The sequence below is a fragment of the Rattus norvegicus genome, chromosome 17, assembly GCF_036323735.1.
Source record: "Rattus norvegicus strain BN/NHsdMcwi chromosome 17, GRCr8, whole genome shotgun sequence".
In the NCBI taxonomy this organism is placed as follows: Eukaryota; Metazoa; Chordata; class Mammalia; order Rodentia; family Muridae; genus Rattus; species Rattus norvegicus.
Window position 1 is genome coordinate 68,920,954 of NC_086035.1, and position 27,497 is coordinate 68,948,450.

Genomic DNA, 27,497 nt, shown 5'->3' on the forward strand with positions numbered 1-27,497 from the left:
AAAGCAAGATCTAGTTTCAAAATCATATTTGATCATGATGCTGGAGGACTTCAAGAAAGACGTGAAGAACTCCCTTAGAGAACAAGTAGAAGCCTACAGAGAGGAATTGCAAAAATGCCTGAAAGAATTCCAGGAAAACATAAATAAACAAGTAGAAACCCATAGAGAGTAGACACAAAAATCCCTGAAAGAATTCCAGGAAAACACAATCAAACAGTTGAAGGAATTAAAAATGGAAATAGAAGCAATCAAGAAAGAACACATGGAAACAACCCTGGAAATAGAAAATCAAAAGAAGAGACAAGGAGCTGTAGATACAAGCTTCACCAACAGAATACAAGAGATGGAAGAGAGAATCTCGGGAGCAGATGATTCCATAGAAATCATTGACTCAACTGTCAAAGATAATGTAAAGCAGAAAAAGCTACTGGTCCAAAACATACAGGAAATCCAGGACTCAATGAGAAGATCAAACCTAAGGATAATAGGTATAGAAGAGAGTGAAGACTCCCAGCTCAAAGGACCAGTAAATATCTTCAACAAAATCATAGAAGAAAACTTCCCTAACCTAAAAAAAGAGATACCCATAGGCATACAAGAAGCCTACAGAACTCCAAATAGATTGGACCAGAAAAGAAACACCTCCCGTCACATAATAGTCAAAACACCAAACGCACAAAATAAAGAAAGAATATTAAAAGGAGTAAGGGAAAAAGGTCAAGTAACATATAAAGGCAGACCTATCAGAATCACACCAGACTTTTCGCCAGAAACTATGAAGGCCAGAAGATCCTGGACAGATGTCATACAGACCCTAAGAGAACACAAATGCCAGCCCAGGTTACTGTATCCTGCAAAACTCTCAATTAACATAGATGGAGAAACCAAGATATTCCATGACAAAACCAAATTGACACAATATCTTTCTACAAATCCAGCACTACAAAGGATAATAAATGGTAAAGCCCAACATAAGGAGGCAAGCTATACCCTAGAAGAAGCAAGAAACTAATCGTCTTGGCAACAAAACAAAAAGAAGAAAAGCACACAAACATAACCTCACATCCAAATATGAATATAACAGGAAGCAACAATCACTATTCCTTAATATCTCTTAACATCAATGGCCTCAACTCCCCAATAAAAAGACATAGATTAACAAACTGGATACGCAACGAGGACCCTGCATTCTGCTGCCTACAGGAAACACACCTCAGAGACAAAGACAGACACTACCTCAGAGTGAAGGGCTTTAAAACAACTTTCCAAGCAAATGGTCAGAAGAAGCAAGCTGGAGTAGCCATTCTAATATTAGATAAAATCAATTTTCAACTGAAAGTCATCAAAAAAGATAAGGAAGGACACTTCATATTCATCAAAGGAAAAATCCACCAAGATGAACTCTCAATCCTAAATATCTATGCCCCAAATACCAGGGCACCTACATACGTAAAAGAAACCTTACTAAAGCTCAAAACACACATTGCACCTCACACAATAATAGTGGGAGATTTCAACACCTCACTCTCATCAATGGACAGATCATGGAAACAGAAATTAAACAGAGACCTAGACAGACTAAGAGAAGTCATGAGCCAAATGGACTTAACGGATATTTATAGAACATTCTATCCTAAAGCAAAAGGATATACCTTCTCAGCTCCTCATGGTACGTTCTCCAAAATTGCCCATATAGTTGGTCAAAAAACGGGCCTCAACAGGTACAGAAAGATGGAAATAATCCCATGCGTGCTATCGGACCACCACGGCCTAAAACTGGTCTTCAATAACAATAAGGGAAGAATACCCACATATACGTGGAAATTGAACAATGCTCTACTCAATGATAACCTAGTCAAGGAAGAAATAAAGAAGAAATTAAAAATTTTTAGAATTTAATGAAAATGAAGGTACAACATACCCAAATTTATGGGACACAATGAAAGCTGTGCTAAGAGGAAAACTCATAGCGCTGTGTGCCTGCAGAAAGAAACAGGAAAGAGCATATGTCAGCAGCTTGACAGCACAACTAAAAGCTCTAGAGCAAAAAGAAGCAAATACACCAAGGAGGAGTAGAAGGCAGGAAATAATCAAACTCAGAGCTGAAATCAACCAAGTAGAAACAAAAAGGACCATAGAAAGAATCAACAGAACCAAAAGTTGGTTCTTTGAGAAAATCAACAAGATAGATAAATCCTTAGCCAGACTAACAAGAGGACCCAGAGAGTGTGTCCAAATTAACAAAATCAGAAATGAAAAGGGAGACATAACTACAGATTCAGAGGAAATTCAAAAAATCATCAGATCTTACTATAAAAGCCTATATTCAACAAAACTTGAAAATCTACAGGAAATGGACAATTTCCTAGACAAATACCAGGTACCGAAGTTAAATCAGGAACAGATAAACCAGTTAAACATCCCCATAACTCCTAAGGAAATAGAAGCAGTCATTAAAGGTCTCCCAACCAAAAAGAGCCCAGGTCCAGACGGGTTTAGTGCAGAATTCTATCAAATCTTCATAGAAGACCTCATACCAATATTATCCAAACTATTCCACAAAATTGAAACAGATGGATCACTCCTGAATTCCTTCTATGAAGCCACAATTACTCTTATACCTAAAGCACACAAAGACCCAACAAAGAAAGAGAACTTCAGACCAATTTCCCTTTTGAATATCGACGCAAAAATACTCAATAAAATTCTGGCAAATGGAATCCAAGAGCACATCAAAACAATCATCCACCATGATCAAGTAGGCTTCATCCCAGGCATGCAGGGATGGTTTATTATATGGAAAACCATCAACGTGATCCATTATATAAAAAAACTGAAAGAACAAAACCACATGACCATTTCATTAGATGCTGAGAAAGCATTTGACAAAATTCAACACCCCTTCATGTTAAAAGTCCTGGAAAGAATAGGAATTCAAGGCCCATACCTAAACATAGTAAAAGCCATATACAGCAAACCAGTTGCTAACATTAAACTAAATGGAGAGAAACTTGAAGCAATCCCACTAAAATCAGGGACTAGACAAGGCTGCCCACTCTCTCCCTACTTATTCAATATAGTTCTTGAAGTTCTAGCCAGAGCAATCAGACAACAAAAGGAGGTCCAGGGGATACAGATCAGAAAAGAAGAAGTCAAAATATCACTATTTGCAGATGATATGATAGTTTATTTAAGTGATCCCAAAAGTTACACCAGAGTACTACTAAAGCTGTTAAACAACTTCAGCAAAGTGGCTGGGTATAAAATTAACTCAAATAAATCAGTAGCCTTCCTCTACACAAAAGAGAAACAAGCCGAGAAAGAAATTAGGGAAACGACACCCTTCATAATAGACCCAAATAATATAAAGTACCTCGGTGTGACTTTAACCAAGCAAGTAAAAGATCTGTACAATAAGAACTTCAAGACACTGAAGAAAGAAATTGAAGAAGACCTCAGAAGATGGAAAGATCTCCCATGCTCATGGATTGGCAGGATTAATATAGTAAAAATGGCCATTTTACCAAAAGCGATCTACAGATTCAATGCAATCCCCATCAAAATACCGATCCCATTCTTCAAAGAGTTAGACAGAACAATTTGCAAATTCATCTGGAATAACAAAAAACCCAGGATAGCTAAAACTATCCTCAACAATAAAAGGACTTCAGGGGGAATCACTATCCCTGAACTCAAGCAGTATTACAGAGCAATAGTGATAAAAACTGCATGGTATTGGTACAGAGACAGACAGATAGACCAATGGAATAGAATTGAAGACCCAGAAATGAACCCACACACCTATGGTCACTTGATTTTTGACAAAGGAGCCAAAACCATCCAATGGAAAAAAGATAGCATTTTCAGCAAATGGTGCTGGTTCAACTGGAGGTCAACATGTAGAAAAATGAAGATCGATCCGTGCTTATCACCCTGTACAAAGCTTAAGTCCAAGTGGATCAAGGACCTCCACATTAAACCAGACACACTAAAACTAATAGAAGAAAAACTAGGGAAGCATCTGGAACACATGGGCACTTGAAAAAATTTCCTGAACAAAACACCAATGGCTTATGCTCTAAGATCAAGAATCGACAAATGGGATCTCATAAAACTGCAAAGCTTCTGTAAGGCAAAGGACACTGTGGTTAGGACAAAACGGCAACGAACAGATTGGGAAAAGATCTTTACCAATCCTACAACAGATAGAGGCCTTATATCCAAAATATACAAAGAACTCAAGAAGTTAGACTGCAGGGAGACAAATAACCCTATCAAAAAATTGGGTTCAGAGCTAAACAAAGAATTCACAGCTGAGGAATGCCGAATGGCTGAGAAACACCTAAAGAAATGTTCAACATCTTTAGTCATAAGGGAAATGCAAATCAAAACAACCCTGAGATTTCACCTCACACCAGTGAGAATGGCTAAGATCAAAAACTCAGGTGAAAGCAGATGCTGGCGAGGATGTGGAGAAAGAGGAACACTCCTCCATTGTTGGTGGGATTGCAAACTGGTACAACCATTCTGGAAATCAGTCTGGAGGTTCCTCAGAAAATTGGACATTGAACTGCCTGAGGATCCAGGTATACCTCTCTTGGGCATATACCCAAAAGATGCCCCAACATATAAAAAAGACACGTGCTCCACTATGTTCATCGCAGCCTTATTTATAATAGTCAGAAGCTTGAAAGAACCCAGATGCTCTTCAACAGAGGAATGGATACAGAAAATGTGGTACATCTACACAATGGAATATTACACAGCTATCAAAAACAACGGCTTTATGAAATTCGTAGGCAAATGGTTGGAACTGGAAAATATCATCCTGAGTGAGCTAACCCAATCACAGAAAGACATACATGGTATGCACTCACTGATAAGTGGCTATTAGCCCAAATGCTTGAATTACCCTAGATGCCTAGAACAAATGAAACTCAAGACGGATGATCAAAATGTGAATGCTTCACTCCTTCTCTAAAAGGGGAACAAGAATACCCTTGGCAGGGAAGAGAGAGGCAAAGATTAAAACAGAGACTGAAGGAACACCCATTCAGAGCCTGCCCCACATGTGGCCCATACATATACAGCCACTCAATTAGACAAGATGGATGAAGCAAAGAAGTGCAGACTGACAGGAGCCGGATGTAGATCGCTCCTGAGAGACACAGCCAGAATACAACAAATACAGAGGCGAATGCCAGCAGCAAACCACTGAAGTGAGACCAGGACCCCCGTTGAAGGAATCAGAGAAAGAACTGGAAGAGCTTGAAGGGGCTCGAGACCCCATATGTACAACAATGCCAAGCAACCAGAGCTTCCAGGGAGTAAGCCACTACCTAAAGACTATACATGGACTGACCCTGGACTCTGACCTCTTAGGTAGCAATGAATATCCTAGTAAGAGCACCAGTGGAAGGGGAAGCCCTGGGTCCTGCTAAGACTGAACCCCCAGTGAACTAGACTGTTGGGGGGAGGGCGGCAATGGGGGGAGGGTTGGGAGGGGAACACCCATAAGGAAGGGGACGGGGGAGGGGAATGTTTGCCCGGAAACCAAAGAATTATTATTAAGTATTAAATAAATTTAAAAAAGAGTAAAAAAAATAATAAATAAAAATATGTTTGTATATTAAAAAAAAAGAAAATTAGAAGCTGGCATCCACATTGGCTTTAATTTCTTTCTTTAATTCTTTCTTGACTCAGTGTTCATTGAGTAGAGAGTTATTCAGTTTTGATGAGTCTGTAGGCTTTCTGTTGTTCCTGTTGTTCTCCAGGTCCATCTTTAATCCGTGGTAGTCTAATAAAATGCAAGGGGTTATTTCAGTCTTCTTGTATATATTGAGACTTGCTTTGTGACTCAGAATATGGTCAATTTCTGTTCTTAAGGTTTTGCAGACTTACCAAACAGGGCTAACTACTGAGGACCAACTTTTCAAACACATGAGCCTATGGGAGACATTTTTCCCTCAAACCACAGTAATGATCTTTTTTTTTGTTGTTTTTTGTTTTTTTGTTTTTTGTTTCTTTTTTAATTCCCTAGCAGACTAAAACAGTATGGAGAAAATTTTGCTCTTATCTATCCTTGTACTTTTCTCATTCCACATGTCCTGATTTTGCCATGGTAGTGCATGCTTCTTTGTGTTGTTTCTCAAGAGCATGAGTGAGACAGCAGATAAAGGTAGAACAGAATAGCATGAAATTCTACATGCGGCATTGCATTCTGAATGTTTCGTGCAGTGTCAGATGACACTGATACCAAGAATCAAGTAGAAAACATGGTTGACACCAGACCCATTGATTTTATAGCCAGAGACATTTGGATCTGACTTTAGGTCCACCTGGTATAGGAATGATCTATGTTTCCTCCATATACAGGCTTTTCCTATAATACAGAGTTTTACAAATGAGGAAACTGAGGCCTAGCCAAGTTATGCATCTGCTGAAGTTTGCAGAGAATGGTAAACAGGAACTTGCATTCATGTGGTAGGATGCAAGTGGGCTCCATTGTCAAATCCCAGGGTACCAACCCTTCTGCCTCTCTCTTATGGTCATCTTTCTGCATAGCTTCTATGTCCCATATTATTTTTTTCCCCCTTTGAGGATCAAAGACAAAGACAGTACTGCTGTTCCCTCCGGGATATAATTGAGAGTATGGACACTCTTGTTCAAAGACAACTAGACGCATTTTTATGGGAAAACTAAGCCTGTTTAATTTCAATGTCATTAAATTAATAAAACTCTAGGGGCTGGCCAGTGACAATCTAATTAAACTTTATAGAATACAGTCCAATTAGGTAACCAAGTAGGCTGACTCTCAGATTGGCTTTTGATACACATCAGCTGTTTAATCACTTGTCTCCCTGTATCATGTAAACTGGGATTGGTCATTTTATCTTACAGAGAGGCCTCAGCTCATTCCAGCTCCATGGCAGGCTCTTCTTTTGCAGGCGAAGGTCAGCTCACACTGCTGCAGTGATGACTGAAGAAGGTGTGATGTCTGCAATGCTAGAAACTTTTGACCTGGCCCAGGAATTAGATGCACCTGCTTGTTGGTCCTGGAAACATCTAGCTATACCAGCAAATTATGTATTCTAAGACTGTGTCCCTTCTTGGGAGGGACATGATCTCTCTTTGAGAGAGTTGAGAATAGTAAAGAAGAAAAGCTACTCACTTTATGATCCTGAAATTACATATCTAAGTATGCTTCGAAGAACAAGACTCTCACTTGTGTCCACAAGGAGTCACGTTTAAGGATATTTCTGCTTTATTTGTCAGGAAATTCTCTAAGTATCCATGGCAGAATGAATACATATGTTTTAGTATATTTTTATGGTGGAAAAATCACAAGTAAAAAGAGTGAATTAGAACTTAATGCATCAATATGTATAAATCATGGAAATGGTGAGTGAAAAATAAGAGCTGTAGAATGACATTTATAGTATCATGCTGTATCTATAAAGTTTAATTTACTGTTCATGGTTACATGCCCTCAGATAGTTAAAAATGAAAGCATTGTTGGGGCCAATTAAACACCCAAACTAGGATAATGATTATCTTTCAGAAGGATAAAATGGAACTGGGAGGCAAGTATGTAAGATTTAAGTTGTAACTGTATCGATTTATTTCTTCAAAATAGTGTAACTGAAGTAATGATGCAAAGATATTATTTTAATGAGCCAATTTTATGAGTGTTCATCGTATGTTTTTCTCTTGTTTTCTGCGATGCCTGAAGCAGTGCATAATGGAGGAGGTATTTTCTGTGAGCTCTAAGTTAGGAGGTTCAGTCCTGTTAGACTAGTGCCTTCAAGCAATGTACAGGCATGTGATAGTCACTTTTCTTGTTGCTGTGACAAGATTACCTGATAAGAGGCTATATAAGGAGGAACAGTTATTATTTCTGGCTCAGTCTGAGGTGTATCATCTGTCCTGGTGGAGAAGGCATGGGGTGAGGTTTGTGAGGCAGCTGTGGCATTTGATCCAAGCCAGGGTGCAGAGCGTGGAGGATTCTGGTGGTCAGCTGCTTCTCCTTGGATGGCATCCATGATCAAAGCCCATAGAATGTTCCTGCTCACATCAGAGGTGGGTTCTCCTTCTTTATTTAGCCCAATCTGAAAAGTGTTTCATGAACCCACTTAGAACATCAATTTGGACTTCTGTGTGTACTCTCCTCTTTATGAAGTATGGTATTACTTCATAAATCATCCATCTTGCAGAATGGATCTGTGATGGGAATATCCATCGGACACCACTGTAATGGCAATACTGTGAGCTTTGTCCTAAGTGAGTCTAAATTCTGAGAAATTGACAACTGTTGTTAGTGAACCCATGCTGCAGGGAGGAAAAACTATCACCACCCAAATCGTTTTTATTGGCTGGTACCACTATCAACAAAGATAGCACAATGGTAGCATGCATTTGGATTTTGGTATGAGCAAACTTGATATGACAATCTTTCTTTTGATCAAAATTTACTCCCATTATAACTCATTTCCCTTTCTATCATTTCTCTCTTTGTGATATTCATATAAACTATAGATTCAAAGCAAGTTGTGTGTAAATAATGGCAGTCTAAAGGTAGAGGACTCAGGAACAAGATGTCTTCACTAGAAGTTGTCTGCTTGCAAAGCTGACTTTATTGCTAATTTAGAATTACTGTCCCAGGTTTCATTATTGGAAAGATAAAGACACAGGCAGCTCCCAGCAACTGCAGACTTTTGATGGATGGAAATATTGGTCCGAGCATGTTACCGTCCACAGCAGGCTCAGCTGAGGGCATCAGATCCATAGCTCCCTGCTCAGCTTTTCTTCTACTAGCTATTTAGGAACTGTCTGACAGTCCACTTAAAAAAATCACTTCACACATAGACGAATTGGCAAACGTCAGAGAAGCAGTCAGTAGCCAAACAAATGGGAATAATTTAAACCACAGATCATACGCTCCCAGTGGGCAAGAATGAAACCTTCATCTGTTCTCCAAAATGTTTCACGCAGCCCTGAGGACATTCTTTGATGTTGATTGGCATAACGTGGATGGTGTATTTATGTCTTGTGGGGATAAACTTGTACATAATGGAAAGAGTAAGTCAGATTTACACTCTTCATGTTCCTGATGCTACTTAGCCATGAGCCCTAACACAGTGTTACCATTGCAGTGGTATCAGATGGATATTTCCGTCACAGATCCATTCTGCAAGACACACAGAGGCTATTACTTCATAAAGAGGAGAGAACACACAGAAGTCCAAATTGATGTTGGGAGATTTTTGCTTGGTTGGTCGTTTTTTGCCTTTCTTTGTAGATAATGTGTATATTGAGTCAGTCAAGTTCTCTTGGGCTACTTCATGTCATGTAACTTTGGCCAGCATGTACCTTCAATTAGGCTGTGGTACACAGTTGTACACAAGTGCACATGCAATGTAACATCCTAATCCAAAACTTGCTATACATCTTTAATTTTTACCTTAGCATTTCCACAATTGTTAAGACATCCTCTTGATTTTATAATGTGTTTACAGGAAGGTAGAGAGAATTTACATCTGTGATGCTTAGTGAATGTGTGTGTGTGTGTGTGTGTGTGTGTGTGTGTGTGTGTGTGTGTATGTTTAAGTGTATATTGAGTATGTTTAAGTGTATAAAGTATATTTAAGTGTATATTAACCCTAACCCTAACCCTAGCCCTAGCCCTAACCCTAACCCTAGCCCTAGCCCTAGCCCTAGCCCTAGCCCTAGCCCTAGCCCTAGCCCTAGCCCTAGCCCTAGCCCTAGCCCTAGCCCTAACCCTAACCCTAACCCTAACCCTAACCCTAACCCTAGCCTCCAATGTTGTTCTTCAGGAACATCAGTCTTAGTTTTTCAAATCGGTATTGTTCATTGGGCTGGAACTTACCAAGTACCAAGTTGACCAGGTTGGCTAGACAGCAAGCCTCAGGAATCCATTGACCTGTTTTCCCAAAACTAAGATTACACACACATACCAGAATGTCTAGCTTTTAAAAACATGGGTTCTAGGGAATAAACAAAGGTCCTTCTTCTTCAAAGCAAGCAAATTGCTGGATAAACTGTTTGACTAGCTAGCCCTTTGTTGATTAATTTTATGTATCAATTTGAGTAAGTTAATGAATACTATTTGTAAGTATGTTCCTTAGGATGTCTCTAAAAGAGATTAGTTGCTAAATCAGAAGACTGTAAAAAGATCTACTCTCACCAATGTCCCATTGCCCTATCCATCAAACATCTTCATAGAATAAAATGAATAAAAAAAGAGTTAGAGGAAAGGTAAATTCTAGGCTGCAGTATTCATCTTCTACTGTCCTTGGCATCAAGACACTGGACTTGGATTTCACTACATTATTGGCTCTTTTAGCTCGCTCATATTTGATGGAGGAACATGGGCTTCTTTGCCTTCATAAGTCTGGGATCCAATTTATATATAGCTTGTTTCTTTTCCTTTCTGCAGATTCCTGACTAATGCACCTTCCTGGATGGGCATAAAACCAAAGCAGAAGTATTCAACTCCTGTGTCCTTCAGAAAAATTAGTAGGGTATTATTCATATATATATTCATGTATATATTCAGTAGTATTTATATCTATCTATTTGCTGTCTGTCTCTCTCTATATTCCTACATATATAGGGTAGTATTCATATACATATATCATATTTATATGTTTCTTTTAATTTAAGTTGGTTATATTTTATGTCACTTTGATATCATACCTTGATGTACCTTGTCAATTTTGAAAAATCCTGCTTCCCTTTTCTTTCCCAACAAGATCCAATTTACATACTTTGTTTCTTGGTGGTTTATTTTGAACATATTTTTTTCTTTGCCTACCTTCCAACTCACCAATTCTCTGTTCATGCGGGTCTAAACTTCTGCTAAACTAAATTGGTGTGCTAAATTTACATGCACGTGTGTTCTAGAATTTCTGTTTGGTTCTTTTCACTTTCTTGTGGAATTTTAAAGCCTTTTCCTCTTCTTTTCAAATAGGCGTTGCACAACTCAGGCTGGATTCAAACTATGTGGCTAAGGCTGACCTCAAAATCTTGATACTCATGCCTACAACTCCTGAGTGCTAAAATTACAAGTATGTATCAGGACACCTGGCTTAATATTTTTAGTTTCTTAGATGTACTAATCATATCTGACATTTTCTGTTTAGATATGGCATCTTTATCTAAATTCCTATTTTCTTAGGCTATCCATTGATTTACATTTTCTACTAAAAGCCTCCCTCCCTCCTTTCTTTCTTCCTTCCTTCCTTCCTTTCTTTCTTTCTTTCTTTCTTTCTTTCTTTCTTTCTTTCTTTCTTTCTTTCTTTTTCTTTCTTTGGGACACAATGTCATCACATAACCCTAACTATCCTGGAACTCCCTGTGTAGATCAAGATGGCCTGGAATTCATAGAGATCACCTTGCTTCTGCCTTCTTAGTGCTGTGATTAAAAGTATATGTTATCAAACCTGGACATAAACTTACTAGTTTTGATTGAGTGTGAGATCTAGAATATGACAAAATTTAAAGCAGATTTAATAATTCCTATGATGGTATTTCATTTCTTCAATGAGAACACACATGACTTTTGAAAAGTACATGAAAATGCTGGGGAGATCTTAGCTGTAGGAACGAATCATCAGATTTCAAGCTGACCTTTGTTTCTTAAGAACATTAATATCCTTATGGTTTACCATGAAGATATTTCCAAATTGAACCCATGTGCCACATGTAGCTAAGCTACAGATGTAGCTCAGTGCAAAAATCATAAGCTTATTAAACAGTTACAGTAGTTTTACAACTTTCTTGTAAGTTCATTCCACTTGTTGGCAGATGACAAACTTGTCTCCTCTCTCTCTCTCTCTCTCTCTCTCTCTCTCTGTCTCTCTCTCTCTCTGTTGTTCTAGGTGAGAGACATGCTCTATGCTACTTAGATCTATTAGTTTATTATAGCTACTATAACAAAATAGCATACAAATTTATTTTTCCCAGTTCTGGAAGCTAGTAGTGCAAGCTTTCCTTGGCTTGAAAATGAGCACCTCTTAAAAATATTATTTGTTTGTTTGTTTGTTTGTTTGTTGATTATTTGTTTACTTATTCACATAGATATGGGTTTATGCATAGATGCATAGGAATATGTCATTGTTCTTCAGTGGAGACAAGAGAACAACCTTTCTCAGTATGGGTTCAGGGGTCAAACTCAAGTCATTGGGCTTGGTGGCAAGCATCTTTAACTCTCGGTCCACCTCATCGGTCCCATGAATGTCATTTCAATCCCATGGTCATTTCATTGCATACCTATATGTGTATCATAATGCTTTTGTGCATTTGAAAGTGTGTTATTAAATGTGGATGGGGGATCACACTGAAAACCTCACTTTAACTGAGTTACTTCCTTAAAGTCTTATCTTTAAATACAATCATGCTTAGTAGTAGTAGGGATTCAATATATGCATTTTTGAGGAGCATAATTCAGACCATAGCACTAGGATACCATTATCAGGAGGGATGCATTTTTATGTTGAAATACAAATGAGTTATTAACTGTATAAGTCTTATTGATTTAATTCCATCTTAATGAAAAAACTTATATGCATGTGAGTTCAGAGCCAAAAAATATTACTAAACAAAGACCACTATAATCCCTATCCATGTAGCCTCTCAGGACCTATGTATTCATAAACTCTCTGTCTATATAAAAATACGTTTTAATCAAATTTTGGCAAGATTGACAAATTTACATAGCGGAAATGAATTTCATTACAGTAATCTAATTTATTCCAAAACTTTGTCTCTGATTTCAATAAGATATTAATTTCCATGAAACTTATTCTATTTGCTACCATTTTCCACTTCAATATCTATTAAAGTTTCATTAATTTTGTTGATTATTTTTTGCCCATATCTGATTTAACTGGCTATAACCCACCAATGCTCTATTATATTAGCGATATTCTCTGTGACTATCACTGTTAAAGAAAGACTCTTACTTTCTTGTCATATAACCTTTAAAGTTTCCAATCGTTTTGGAACTGGTTTTTGTCAACAGGCAACTATGGCAGACATAACCTTTACTATTTTTTCAGGTTTCATTTTACTTTTATTATTTTTTAAAGTAATCCAAGAAAAGACTATAACATACTTTTCATACACTATTGAGATGGGAGGAAGACTTCAGGGAAAGTTGGAGAATGAAAGACGCAGTAAATAGAGGTAATGAGGTCCCAGAGCTGTTCAAGCCACTGGGTAGAATGTCCTGCATAGTCATGCATTTGAATGTAGTGCTGAATAAGATTTTCTTGTTGTTCATGGAAACCATGAATTTGAATACATTTATAGTCTTTGATATACAAGACTTTCACCCAGTTAGTAGCTGGTCTTAATATATTTACAGAGGAGTACTAGCTTCAGATGACTGGGTATTTCATTCAAGTTCATGGAAACAAAAAACTAATCAAAGTCTCCCTTGTTCTCTCAGCCTTGAATTAACATCTCTAAAATGGGCAGAGGTTGTGTCTTTAGTGTCTGAATCCAAATCTATCAGGTTTTGGACCCATATCTTCACATAGTAAGTTGACTTACTATGTATACTTCATCTCTCAAATGCTCCAAGCATGAATAGATTGTATTTCTTGTGCCCATCACAATCTGGCCAGTTGGCCCTCAGCTGCCTTTGGCATGTGCTGTTCTTGGTCTCTCTTGTTGGCTATCCTTTTACTTGGAACTGGGGTGATCACCAGAGATATCTGCACAGACATAAAGAGACTGGAAGCGAATTCCCTTAGTAGACATCTCTTTTAGTTTCATTCTGATGCTATAATTGCAATCAGTTTCAGCAGGAAAGGGGATATTAGGGTTATGCTTCCAGATTACAATCCATCATTGACGGTAGGTAGGGGAGGAATTAGAAACAGGAGCCATCAAAGAATTCTGTGTGAATGCTCTGATTTTCTCACTGGATGATTTTCAGGTAGCTTTCTTTTACAGTTCAAGCACACCTGCCCAGGGACGGCACTGCTCACATAGGATGTTCTCCCTGATATCAATCATTGGTCAAAAAAGTCTCTTGTTCTCATGGCCTTAGGCCATTCTAATCTGGGCAATCTTTTAATTGAGCATGCGTAAGATAATTCTAATTGTCAAATTGAGAGCTGAAGCTAATTAATACAGCTAAAGCTGCAAAAGAATTTATATATTTGGGCCTTAGGGCCTTATCATAAATACATATATACATACATGATGTATATGATGTATATGTATATTAATATGTGTGTGTGTGTGTGTGTGTGTGTGTGTGTGTGTGTGTATGTCAGTTTTTCCTCTTCTGAATCCAAATTGTGTAGTCCTCCGAATAGACTATGACAGGACTCATCTATATTGGGCACACATAGGGAAAATACATTAACTAAAGCACCCAAAGTGCTACCTTAGTTGCAGAATCAAGAGCAGAAGACATGGTCCTGAGGCAGCCATTCTGGGAGCAGTTGTCATGGAGAAAGCTGAGATGATAAATGACAGAAAAGTTGATGAGACTGTTGGAAGCATCCCAGAGATTCCAAAGGCAATGCCAAATGGACTGGAAACTTAGGTGCATGCCAGTGAAACTGGAGTTATGTTACAAAACTCCAAGATGACCCAAGAGCTAAAGAACTCTGGATGAACTTGAGGGTTAAGAGATTCCACTGAGAAAGGTTTTAACCAGTATAATGGTCTATACACTTGTAATCCCAGCACTTAAAAGATGACTGCAGATGATTCAGATGGGAAAGTTTATCTTTGGTTATATAAAGTGTGTGAAGTTAGTGAAGGCATATGGAATCTTGTCTTAAACGCTAAGAAACAATAAGCAAAAGACTTCTGAAGTTGCTACTTACAGTCTTTTGTAAGGGTATTAAATATGCAAATCAGTCTTATTGATCTATATCATTCCTCATTCTTTCTGATTCTTGACATTTTTCCCCCTTTAATAGAGTACCTTTTCTATGGAGTGAATCCTGTTTTCAAAGTCTCTGAAGACCTTTATTTCATTGTGTTTTCTGATTGGCCCACCTAACCAATGTCCTAAAAAAGTTCCTAAACATATCTAAGCTGTTAATGGATATGACTTTAACTCAAGCCTGGACAAGTGGTTGAGTGATCACAGAAAGACTAAAAGGGAATCTATGACTCTATGCTAATGGAATGTTCACACACCAGGCACTCCGCATCATAGAGCACCAAAGGAAATCTAGTGTTGCTGCTACAAAGCCCAATTTTAAGTCAATAATGCCTGGTGATTAACAGTAGTGATGTTCTAATTCATTTGATTCTATACTTCCTCTCTTTTAACAGTCACATTTGCTTTCAAAATTAAAACAGTGAGGGCACATTAGTATTTTCTTCACAAATTATTACTAGAGTCTTAGGATTTGTTTATGTTTTCATGCATTCATGTGTGCCTGTGTGCCTGTGTGTGCATGTGTGTGTGCATGTGAGTATGAGTGTGTGTGTGTGTGTGTGTGTGTGTGTGTGTGTGTGTGTGTACACATACGAGTGCAGGTTCCTGAAGAGATGTATCAGATTCCCAGGAGCTGCAGTAACTAAAGATTATGAGTCTCCCAGTGTGGCTGCTGGGAACAAAACATGGATCCTTAGCAAGACCAGTACGTGTTCTGAACCACTCACCAAGGCTTCTCTTATTTTTTGTCCATCTCATAGAGTGGATCATGGTACTAAAAATCTCAAAAGGGAAACAAAAGTTATAGCAATATCCAAAACAATGAATTCTTTTAGATTTAATTTTGACAGTTGTGTGTAAGTATGCAATGAATTGTAAGTGTATTCACCCTGTGGTCCTCATCTATCCTCTTCCTGTATGTACAGACCCCCTTCTTCTCAGCTGGCCTGAGTCCTACTGTTATACATTTTGACCATTTTGTGGGTGTGCAGGCCCCATGCAGGTAGCCATAGCAACTGTCTGTTCATGATTATATCACCTAGGTCACATTGACAACACATCATTTCACAAAAATCCCACCCTCCAGTTCTTGCTATATACTATTGCTTGATTTTCCGTGATGCTCTTGTACTACGCAGGGATGCCCAACATTTTGATCAGTAATAAGTCTCTGTATTTTTCATTACCTCTTAGAAAGAGAAACATTTTTGCTATTCAAAGAAAATAACAATTCTACTCTAAAGACATAAATATAAATGTTTAGAGTGCAGTTTGGCTACATATAAATTTAGCTTAGTATCGGTAGTCTGTTTCTCCCTAAGACCCGTGATATTCTCAGTCTTAAATTTTTGACCAGGTTTACAGAGCATTTTTTCTTCCCCATGAGAGGTCCTCAGATCAAACAAAAAGTTGTTGGTTGTCACTAAAAGAATTTTACATGTGATTAGGGGCCCCCAAGGTATTTCATACATTTTTGAGAGCTTTTCAGAAATTTCCAAGTTTATATGCCAATTCCTTCTATTTTTTGGCACAATGGCATTGTGCAATGCACCATGTATACATCTATGGCTGCACTTAGGCACTTTATTTATTTATTTTTTATTAACTTGAGTATTTCTTATATACATTTCGAGTGTTATTCCGTTTCCTGGTTTCCGGGCAAACATCCCCCTCCCCCTCCCCTTCCTTATGGGTGTTCCCCTCCCAACCCTCCCCCCATTGCCGCCCTCCCCCCCACAGTCTAGTTCACTGGGGGTTCAGTCTTAGCAGGACCCAGGGCTTCCCCTTCCACTGGTGCTCTTACTAGGATATTCATTGCTACCTATGGGGTCAGAGTCCAGGGTCAGTCCATGTATAGTCTTTAGGTAGTGGCTTAGTCCCTGGAAGCTCTGGTTGCTTGACATTGTTGTACATATGGGGTCTCGAGCCCCTTCAAGCTCTTCCAGTTCTTTCTCTGATTCCTTCAACGGGGGTCCTATTCTCAGTTCAGTGGTTTGCTGCTGGCATTCGCCTCTGTATTTGCTGTATTCTGGCTGTGTCTCTCAGGAGCGATTACATCCGGCTCCTGTCGGCCTGCACTTCTTTGCTTCATCCATCTTGTCTAATTGGGTGGCTGTATATGTATGGGCCACATGTGGGGCAGGCTCTGAAGGTGTTCCTTCAGTCTCTGTTTTAATCTTTAAGCACTTTATTTTTATATTATCTACTTCTCTCCAAGAATATTATCTAGAGAGCAAGATTTTTCTAAATTATTATTTTTTTTAAATCTAGCATTTAACCAGAGACTGGCATGATGCACAGAGCCAGTGTCATTATTTCTAGAATGAATACCTAAATGAGTGCATGAAGAACACAAATGCAATTTCCCTTTTGCTAAAGCAAAACGTTTGAGTTTGTCTACAAAAATTGTCATGCTCTTAATAGTTTAATTTCATCAGAGATGTCTGTACATTTCCTGAGTAAATATTTATTGAGCATTTGCAAAGCACCACAATGCTGGAAGGCGGTGGCAAGAGGATGAGTGGCCAACTTGGATGCCTTTGGTGTTGATTTTTGTGAGTAGTTTCCGTGCCATGCTCAAGAAAATAGCTGGCCACAATGTTCAGGTAAGAGAGTAGATATTGATACAGAAAGTGCGGCTGAAGAGATGACTCAGTGGTTAAGAGTATGCACTGCTCTTGTAGAGAACCAGTTACCTATATCTACATCTATATGTATTTCTCTATCTCTACATCTATATCTAATCTCTCTCTATTATCTATCTCTGTATTATCACCTATTTATATATCTATATCTATCTATATCTATATCTGTTGCAGGAAAAACAAAAAAAAAAGTGCTTTCTCTCCCAGGATCCCTCTGACCCGGGTGGTCCGTGAGCCATTCACTCACAGTTCCCTTGGCTGGTGGTTACCACATCAGGCATACACATCCCAATTTTGTGGCGAGCTTGGTATATCCCACCATCACACATTCTCTTGAAGTCAATTAAGTCACCACAGGAAAGAACACACCACACAATGACCTCTGATCCAATTGATAAGATATAATTTCCCCATCTAGATGGCACAAAATCCTGTACACACTCATCTCCTAAAAATTGTTGTAACAGTGTATCTATGTGCAGAGAAGAATCTTAATATCTGCTGCCATGTTCTCCCAGCTCCTCTCCGTGTTCTGGTTCCCTCGCTCCAGCTTTGACCTTCCTTCTAAAACCTCTGTTCCTGCCTCCCTTCCTTCTCATCCAATCATTTTATCTTGTCTGCCTTCTCTTGCATAATGACATCAACCTACATATATTTAATCTATCTAATCTATATCATCTATCTATATCCATATCTACATTCATATCTATATATCATATCCATATATAAAGCATATGTATATATTATATATGTATATATAAAGGCAAGAAGAAGGAGGGGAGGAAAGAAGTGATGAGACCAAAGTCAGAAAAGAATTATCTAAGAGGCAGAATAACTAGATCTATTCTCATCTGTGCTGTGATCTGCCTTCCCATCTGCTATGAATCATAAGACTCACCTCCTACATACTTTGCAGGTTGCTGTGAAAGAGTATTAGAAATAATGACTTTGATCTTCCCAGATAAAGAGGTTGTGTTTGCACAAAACACTGTATTAGTTCAATCAGGGTAAAATTGGGTTTTGCTTTCAACAAGGACAAAATTGTTAAAGGTGGAAAAGTCTGCATGGAATGAATTATGCAATTAGATTCCTCTCGACATGACTGAAAGGAACTCAATTTATGCCTCCAGAAAGGAATAGGAAGGACTGGGGAAAAAAAAACCCTCAGAGCCACAAGATGCTGCTCTGTTTCTGCAAGGTGAACAGGTAGCTGGTGCTTGCTGGAGTTGCTGCAGCGTGGCTTCCGATGAGACAGTCGTAGGAAAGCTTTATTTCTGCTCGTGGAGGAGGGGACAGAGGCAATGCGCTATGCTTTTCAAAATGACTACGCTCCTCTCCAGAGCTTCGCTCCTGGAACACACATTTTTTCTTCCTAGTTTCAAGGGAAAACTTAAAGCAGCTTAATTGGCACATGTCCAAGCTGCTCAGCCTAAGCCCTCTGAGGAATGAAGCCAACCAGCCACGATTAGCATGGTGTGATCTAAAGGAATTCTGCGGCAAAAATACTCCAGTCCATCTGTCAGCAGCTGGGCATGCTTGGAGTAAGACCTTTCCTCCAAGAATATGGCTGGCAAATTGCCCTTTACCTGGGCAGGTTGTATTTTCCCTTATGAGTACTTTGGAATTCTTTCTCTATTAGGCCTAAAGGAGCTACAACAAGAAATGGTAATTTGTGCAGTAGGCTCTTTTTGCTTTCAAAAACCATTCTATACTTGGGAACACAGATTCTCGTAAACATCTCTTCAGCTTGAAGATTTTATCTCAGAAACTCCAGCACCTAAGATTTGGCAATGCCCAATAGGGTGCATCAGTCAAGAGGAAATGCACTGTCAGTAGGGAGATTGGTTTCTGGAAAATGGTTTAGACACATTCTATACACATGCCCTTTGTGATGTAACTTGTTCTGAAGGCTTAAAGTATCATGTGTCTGCCTGTAATGGATACGTGTGAATATTTAAGGTGGATTTCTTTTTAATAACAAGCAGTAATTTGTTTACTCCATGAATATGAGCCATGATTTCTATTATTTTCTTTGCTTGTGACCTCCATTTAATTTGGAAAATATTTTATATTATTCCACATATATGTATATAAAATAGGTATAAAAATCAAGCAATGATAAAAATTATAAAGATACTTATTTTAAAACAATTCTCTAACACAACATAATTTTACCATTTGTGAAAGACAAGGCAAAGTTTATGTACTGTGTTATATATGTTTGTTTATGTTACACAAAGAATTAGATCTTGGCTGTATATTTGATGCTGTGGGACACAGAATATTCTCAATAATTTTCAGAGTTGATTAATATTTATTTTTATAATCATCAATGCTGAATGCACTGCTTTTTATAAATATATAGTACAAAAATGGCAGAAGTGTGATTTGGACCATTTCAGAAATTATTAGAAATTCTGCCTTAATTCCAAGCCAAAAATAATTTATTGTTTTTTTCCTTCTGAAACTCGAGTTGGCATTTCAAATAACATTTTATAACCAACATTCTTTCATAGTAATATTCAAAGCTATGGCAAATTGATACTTCTATGTGAAGAATCGATGGCAGGAAAATGACTCTTTTCCATAGTAAAACTGCTAATGTTTCACTATGAGCAGAACACTGTGTGTGTGGTAACAGTGCTGAAATTCATAACATCTAGTCACTGTGGCTAGGGTGAAGTGTATCAGGCAGTGTTTACTGATGCTACATGGACTGACAACACGTGCAATTCAAAGTGTTCATGAACCATGGCTTCAGGAAGCATAACCCATGCTCCCACATGGATGAGTGCTACTGCAAATATCTGGATCATTGAAAAGTTGATTTTTTTTAATTAGCTTGTGGTTCTGGCATTTTAAGAAACCTTCTACTGTCTCTATGTTTTTTCACCTCTGCCTCACTTTAAGTTGCCACCATGACTCACACATTAAGAAGAGGAAACTCTTCTAGAGCATGGTTGTTTCTCCCACACATTTTCCATTTTCATACATGAAGTCAGATCTTGCTTCACACTACCCATCTTGATATCCAATGTCCACCACGGTGGCTGGTAACCTTGTGGTTCTATTTGCTCAGTCGACTTCCATGAGGTTTTTGAGCTGGTACGTCAGGAGGTCCTCCCATCACAGGTCAGGCACCCAAAACTTGCTTGCTATTTCACTGCCTCCATGTTGGTTTTAGATTTGAGTCTCCCATGTATGTCTTATCTTTCAACATTGCAGTGAATCATTGTCATCTACGAAGTTTATGCTCAACGAATGCACAATCAAGTTATTAAAATCTTTAAAAGAAGTCATAGTGCTTTAAGAAATAATTTGCTTTGTATAGGGCTGCATTTGGAGGTATTTCATTCTCCAAGTCACTTTATGTGGTCCATGGGTCATTCCTTTCTTAACATGATTTCATTACTTACCATATAAACTACAATCAGTACTAAGTCCTCGCAAGCATCAGTGACTGGTCATGAGGTCCTCATTATTGATCTCATCCCGACTATTACACTAGTCTTGAGATGTACTTCATATGGTCCTTTGGGCCATGTTATCTCCCCAGATGACTGATCACACATCTCAGTTCTTTCATGAAGGCTCTTTGTCTAAGATCTTTATCCTGAACATCCCATTTAAAACTGCAACTTATATTTTATCCATAATTCCATCCTTATAACCTTCAAAACATTCTAGGACATGACCTGATACATGTTTTCATCCACTGTCGTGCCTGTCTATGATGTGGTGATCTTCTCTCTTTTCTCTATTGCCCTGCATAGTAGAATAAAGCCGGACAAAATTGTGCCTGCAGATATCACTTCAGATTTCTTGCTAGAGAAGATTTGGTTTCCTTAAAGGCTCCTGCCAAATACTCAGAAAATTCATTTACCATAGAATTACATGAAACTAAGCTTTGGATCCTTTCTACAGTTTGTATTTACAGAGGGAAAATTTTACAATTAAACTAACTCTTTCAAGTGTTTGAAAATTGTCCAGGTTATTTGTTTGTATCAAGTCTTCATGCTTATGGAAATATTCTTTGCAATATTGACTGTCGTTCCAGAAGCACAAAGGAATAATGCCAGGCAGAAACACAAAGGAACACAAAGTCTGCTCATTTAAGGATAATGTGCTCCTCTGAAGTTAAATCTCAAGCAAGGATTGGCAAGTGAAAGATGTTTGCATAGCTTGGAAATTGGATGGGCCAACCAAGCACAACCACAGATATCCAGAAAGCTCAAAGGAATAACAGTTAAAGAGTTAGTTACATGGAGGAAATGTCAGGCAGGGTGAAACACTGGCATTTCAAGGAGGCAGAAAAGTTGGGAGCTTGGATGGCCTGTTTCCATGATATTAAAATATGTGTCTGACGTGAATTCTTTTGTTCCTAGTTGATAGTCTAGTTCTTTTCCTCTCCACCCCTTCCTCATTCCCCCTGCCTCTCTTTCCCTTTTTCTTTCCTGCCACCATTCCTTTCTCTCGTTTCTCTTCTGCTATACATCTCCTTATCTCATTGCATCCTTTATTTCTTCCTTTAATTTTTCTTTTTGTATTATTCTTCCCTCCCATTTCATCACCCCCTTCCCTGCCAAACTCCATTCACTCTTTCCCGGAATATATTTTTAAATGTTCAAGCTTCTAACATGAACATATTATTTATTATCCCTTGGTAATAAGATTTATGGATAATGGGCAAAGCCTCAGATATTCTTGACTCCCAGATATGTTTTTGTATTTGGGCGATGTTTTAATAGTCACACTGCATCAAGACTCACAAGGCTGGGTGGCTACTTACATAGCCTCAGACAGTGCGTATGCTCAGCTTAAATTGCCAAAGAGGTACAAATATATATCATACAGATCATCCTCAAGAGATGCTACACACCCTGATCGATGAATAACCTATTTAAATGGTTCACAGTAGAAACTCTAGCCCATAGTTCAAGCAAAAATAAATTAACATAAGATGGCATCATACACTGATTTGGTTTTCTTCAACAATACATGTTGTTTACAATATATTATATTAACTCAAGTGGACTGTGAATATAAATCTGCTATTAAGCAGTTAAGGCATTTTCAAAAGACAAAAAAAATACCTGAATGAATAAATAAACAAGGAGAAGGAACTGAAGAAATTCACTAAAGAAGAATTTCAACTAGTAAGTGTGGAATGAATGAAGGAAAGGGACCAGTATTTGCTGATAATGTCCAGTAAGGCTGACTGACTGGAGAGGAGGGGGGACCCATCACAAGAGACACAGGCCATCAGGGTTTATTCAGAGCTATGTTAGCAAACTGATTCTCCAGAAAAAACAAAAACAAAAACAAAACAGAAGGTCAGCTTTTGCCAATTTCTGTGTTGTAGCTACTCTCATGACAATCAGTTGCAACTAACCATATGATGTTCCTCAACCTCAAGTTGGGAGGAAATGCCCTGTTCACTTCCTGTGGGTGACTATGACATGCCTTCAGCACACCATTCTGAGTGCTGTCAATATTCCAAACTCTCTGAGCTGATCACAGGTATCATATGCACTTATGTGCTTGGTTTATGCACTGGACTCTAAATTCTGAACTCCTAGGTAATGGGTAGAGCTGTGAATAAACAAAGCAAGACTTTGGGGGAAAGACACACAAACATATATTTTCTTTTAATTTTTCTGGAGGAAACTGCAAGGTGTTCTCTTATTTAGGAATGAGGTCTTTACAGGTGTGATTGGTTAATATGAGTTAAAGCTGGATTACAGAAATTTCTTAGTCTAATGGCTGTTAGTTTTAGAATCCAAAGAGACAGGAACAGAGCCACGCAAGGCAAGAGGAAGACAGTAAGGCATTCAGCAGCTAACCCAGGAACGACAACTGTCAAAAGTCTTAAGAGGCGAGGAATCTTGCTCGGAGCCACCAGAAAAGTCATGTCCCTGTTGATAACTTGATTTGGGATATTTGTTCTCAAAAAAGGTATTAGGACACACCCACTTGGTTGTGATTTGCTGAGGCTCTGGGAAACTCATAGCTTCCCTTATCTATCTGCTAGAAGAAGACATCTGGATGAGTAAGTCAAGCTCGACTGTCTTTATGAACATCTTAAAAGGATTTTTTTAGCATCCTTGGCATACCATCTCCAAAAGGAAAATTCTACGTGACTGAATGTGTTCATAAAGTGCTAATGCTGCAGCATCCATGTTGGAGGTATCTCTTTGACTCCTCCAAGGGAGACTGATGGTCTGCTTATACACTGTCACTGTCACCTACTAAAGCTTCTTGCTGATGTTGGTAACAGCAGTGGAACAACAAAAACCAAAAATAGCTAGGGGCATTTGTTTATTCTTGACACAATTTCTAAGGCAATGTACTTGGCTTCAGGACGGCCAGGTAAGCACTCTGCAATCTGAGGCTTATCCTCAGCTCTCCACTCACGCTTTTAGATCCCCAACAGCCACATCAAAGTCAGGTCATGGTATTCAATGACCCCAGTGCTTAGGGGTAGGACTGGCAACAGGAAGATGAGTGAGGGACAGATCGCTCTCCAGAAGATCCAGCTAAAAGAGCAAGCTCCACATTAAGTGAGATAGCATGACTTCAGTATAAGGGTGGAGATTGTTGGAGAGATAGGTCAGCAGTTTAGAGTGCTTGCTGCTCTTTCAGAGAACCAGAATTTGGTTCCTAGCACCACGTTAAGTTGTGGATGCAGACACCCACAGCTACAGAGGAACCAATGCAGAGAACCTGACATCTTTTTCTGACTTCTGAAGGTACCCAAGTACAGGTGTACAAACACACATACACACAGTCACAGACACAGACACAGACAGACACACACACACACACACACACACACACAATAGATAAAAACTACAAATAAGTTGGAGAATGACAGAGGAAAATATTCAGTCTTGACCTCTGACCTCTGTACATGCATAAAAATGTGAGTGCATCTGCACACACGTACATACACATTCATATACAATAATATTCTGCATAGCAAGTCATTACTGTTATTGTGTGCAGTCTTCCTGTACCAATCAGCCTGTTGTTAGAGTTTCTTGTGTGTGTGTGTATCACTCTGCAGAAGATAAATAGGAATATATGACACCCTGACAGCTTTTCAGGCCATGGAGAGATGGAAAAGAACTTTGACCATAGACACCATGTGGCCATTACTTTACTTAAAAAACAAAATGACATGTATCATGCATTAGTTTGTGGAAGCTGAAATTTTTAATAATTTTACCACCTGTACTCCTCATGAAAAATCTTGTAATACATATTTCTATGTGCTATGAGATTATGTACATAATTGAGTCTATATAGATAACCCTGTCTCTTTAATTAGAAGCTGCTGCTTCATAAAGGCGAACACCCAATGTCATCGTTCCACATACTATGCATGGAACCCCTGCAGGAGAGGTGGGAAAACTGGATAGGGATCATTTCCTCTAGCTGCAAAAAAGACCAGTGTCAGAATTAAAGACAGAGTAGTACAGCATCCATCGCTTGTGATAGAGATGGCTGAGAAATTAGGTCACTGGATTCCTGTGCATGTACTCCTCTACGATTTTGTCCTTCATCCTGTGATAAAGCTCGAAGTGATGGCTGCCCAAAGCTTATTATTATCAACTGTCTGTGCTAGGTAATTTTATCAGTTTGACCAAACCCATGCTCTGTAGGCTACTGACTTAAAACCCCGAATACTGACATGAAGGATTCTGTTTCCATACCTTACTCTTCTTCCTGAGTTCTCTCCAAGGCTAAAGGTATGCTATTTTAGAGAATGTTTAATAAGACATAAGCCAAGTGGTGCTCACTGTACTGACATAAAAGTTACCTCTTCCCAGAAACAGACTTCATTGGGAAGACGAACTCAAAGCCCTCTTTTCTCACCTGACAGCTATCTACTGCAGAAGATACATAAATACAAATCCTGGGGTGAAATGATCTCATGTTGTCGGTGACATATCCTCTGACTGGAATTCCTGTTGGGGGTCTTGTGTTCCAGAACAGTAAGAACAATAGAAAGCCATTGTTTGTCTTCAGTTCTGCAGCTGTGCGCTGTGCTCTACGCGCTGTGCTTCAGGATTTGTTTTCCTCTGCAACAAAGCTGACTTTGCCTTTCTCATCAGCAGGCTGGCCCACCTGCCTTACCTAGTATCCTCTTGCCTCTACCAGATATTTCCTGTTTTCTGTCTTTGCTTCATTTTCCCTGTAGTCAAATGCAGTTTTTATTCTTATCTGTAATCTGTTGTTGTTGTCGTCATCATTGTTGTCATCGTTGTTGTTGTTCTGGTTACTGTTCTCTCCACTGTTGGAGATTCAATCTGGACTTTCAACTGAACACATACTGAACTTTCTTAGCCGTCCTGTAAAGGTTTTTTTGAGCCTAATAGGTCAATTTCCCAAAGGAGAATTCAGTGTCAAAATTGATCCTGTTATCAAATTTTCTAAGTCTGGGTTGGATGTCACAGAAATTCCTTTGGCCTTTGTCACTGCTTTGTCTTGGGCTTAGCCCCAGACTGTCCTGTATGGTGGGCAAGTAGTCTATTGTCAGTCGTGCACACAGTTCTCTAGCACATTTATTTTAAAAAGTCCTATATTCAGTTCTGCCATCCTGTCCCTTTCTCAGGGAAGAAATTGAATCTGGACATTCAGAAGCATTCTTCTCGGTATAAAAAAATATGGACATGCAGATATGGTATAAAAATAATCATATAGTCATACACGTTCCAATAAAAATAATGCAAGAGGGACCAGAAATGTTTGTTCTTTTAATAGCTAAATAGGAAGTACAAAACATTTAACTGTCTTTTTTTTTTTTTAAATTGGTTACTCAAGTTTTCAAAGGTTGTTTTGTCACTGTTGCCCAAGAACTTCTGGGCATCATTGGCAGGCAATGGAGCTGATATCTCAATGTAACACAATAAGATCTTGCAGTCCTTTCGAGATTCCTGCAGTTTGATTTTGTCCAATTATTTCGTACAGCATTCTAGCGAATTTTTCCTTTACTCAGATGGATGGAACCTCTAAAGGTCCAACTTTGGCTTGCAAACTGGCAGCCCCACAAATCAATCCACTACACATTTTTTGCTGGTTTTCTGAATTTTTTCCTTTTACTAAATATAGAGGGTTTTTCCCCCCACACAATATATTTTGATTATGGCTTCCCCTCCCTCTGCTCCTCTCAGCTTCTTCCCACTTCCAACTCCTGTCCAGATTTGCTCCCCTTCTGCCTCTCGTTAAAAACAAAATAGGTTTCTGAGGAATAATAATGAAATATAACATAAAGTGAAAACTAACATATCTGAGTTGGACAAAACAAATTAACCAAAGGAAAGGAGCCCAAGAGAATGGACAAAAATCAGAGAGCCACTCCTTCACACACTCCAGCATCCTGAGTAACACTAAACTGGAAGCTATGGGTTGCATGCGGAAGACCTGGTGCAGCCCCTTGCAGGGTGCAGACTCTGTGAGTTCAAATGGGCTTCGATCACATGAATTTACAGGGCCTTGTTTCTTTGGCATTTTCCATCCATTTGGGTCTCACACTCCTTTTCCTTCTTCTACAGGGTTCTCTGGGCCCAGAAGGGAAGGATTTAATGGAGACATCCCATTTATGACTGAGTATTCCAAGGTTTCTCACACTCTGCACAGTATCCGGCTGTGGTTCTCTGTATTTTTCCCTATTTCTTGCAAGAGGAAGCCTCTCTTATAACTGAGCCAGGCGCTGATCCATGAGTATAGCAGAATGTCACTAGGAGTCATTTTATTGCTTTATTTGGTTTTTCCCTAGATTCCTGAGCTATTCACTGTCAGGTTCTTGGTCACTTGATCTGGGATAACTTACCCAAGAAAATTTTTTTCTAGTTCCATCCATTTGCCTGCCAATTTCATGATTTTATTATTTTTAATGATTGAGTAAGACTCTGTTTTGT

At 38.7% G+C, this 27,497-nt stretch overlaps 1 long non-coding RNA gene across 1 annotated transcript; it reads right to left on the minus strand.

The window, feature by feature from the left end:
• Positions 1-5,664: 5,664 nt before the first annotated feature.
• Positions 5,665-25,570, minus strand: LOC108348582 (uncharacterized). The gene is made up of 3 exons (XR_001841952.3): positions 25,453-25,570; positions 14,420-14,492; positions 5,665-5,797 (listed from the first exon to the last, which is right to left on the minus strand). It is a non-coding gene; the product is annotated as an uncharacterized LOC108348582 (long non-coding RNA).
• Between the last annotated feature and the right edge of the window lie 1,927 nt (positions 25,571-27,497).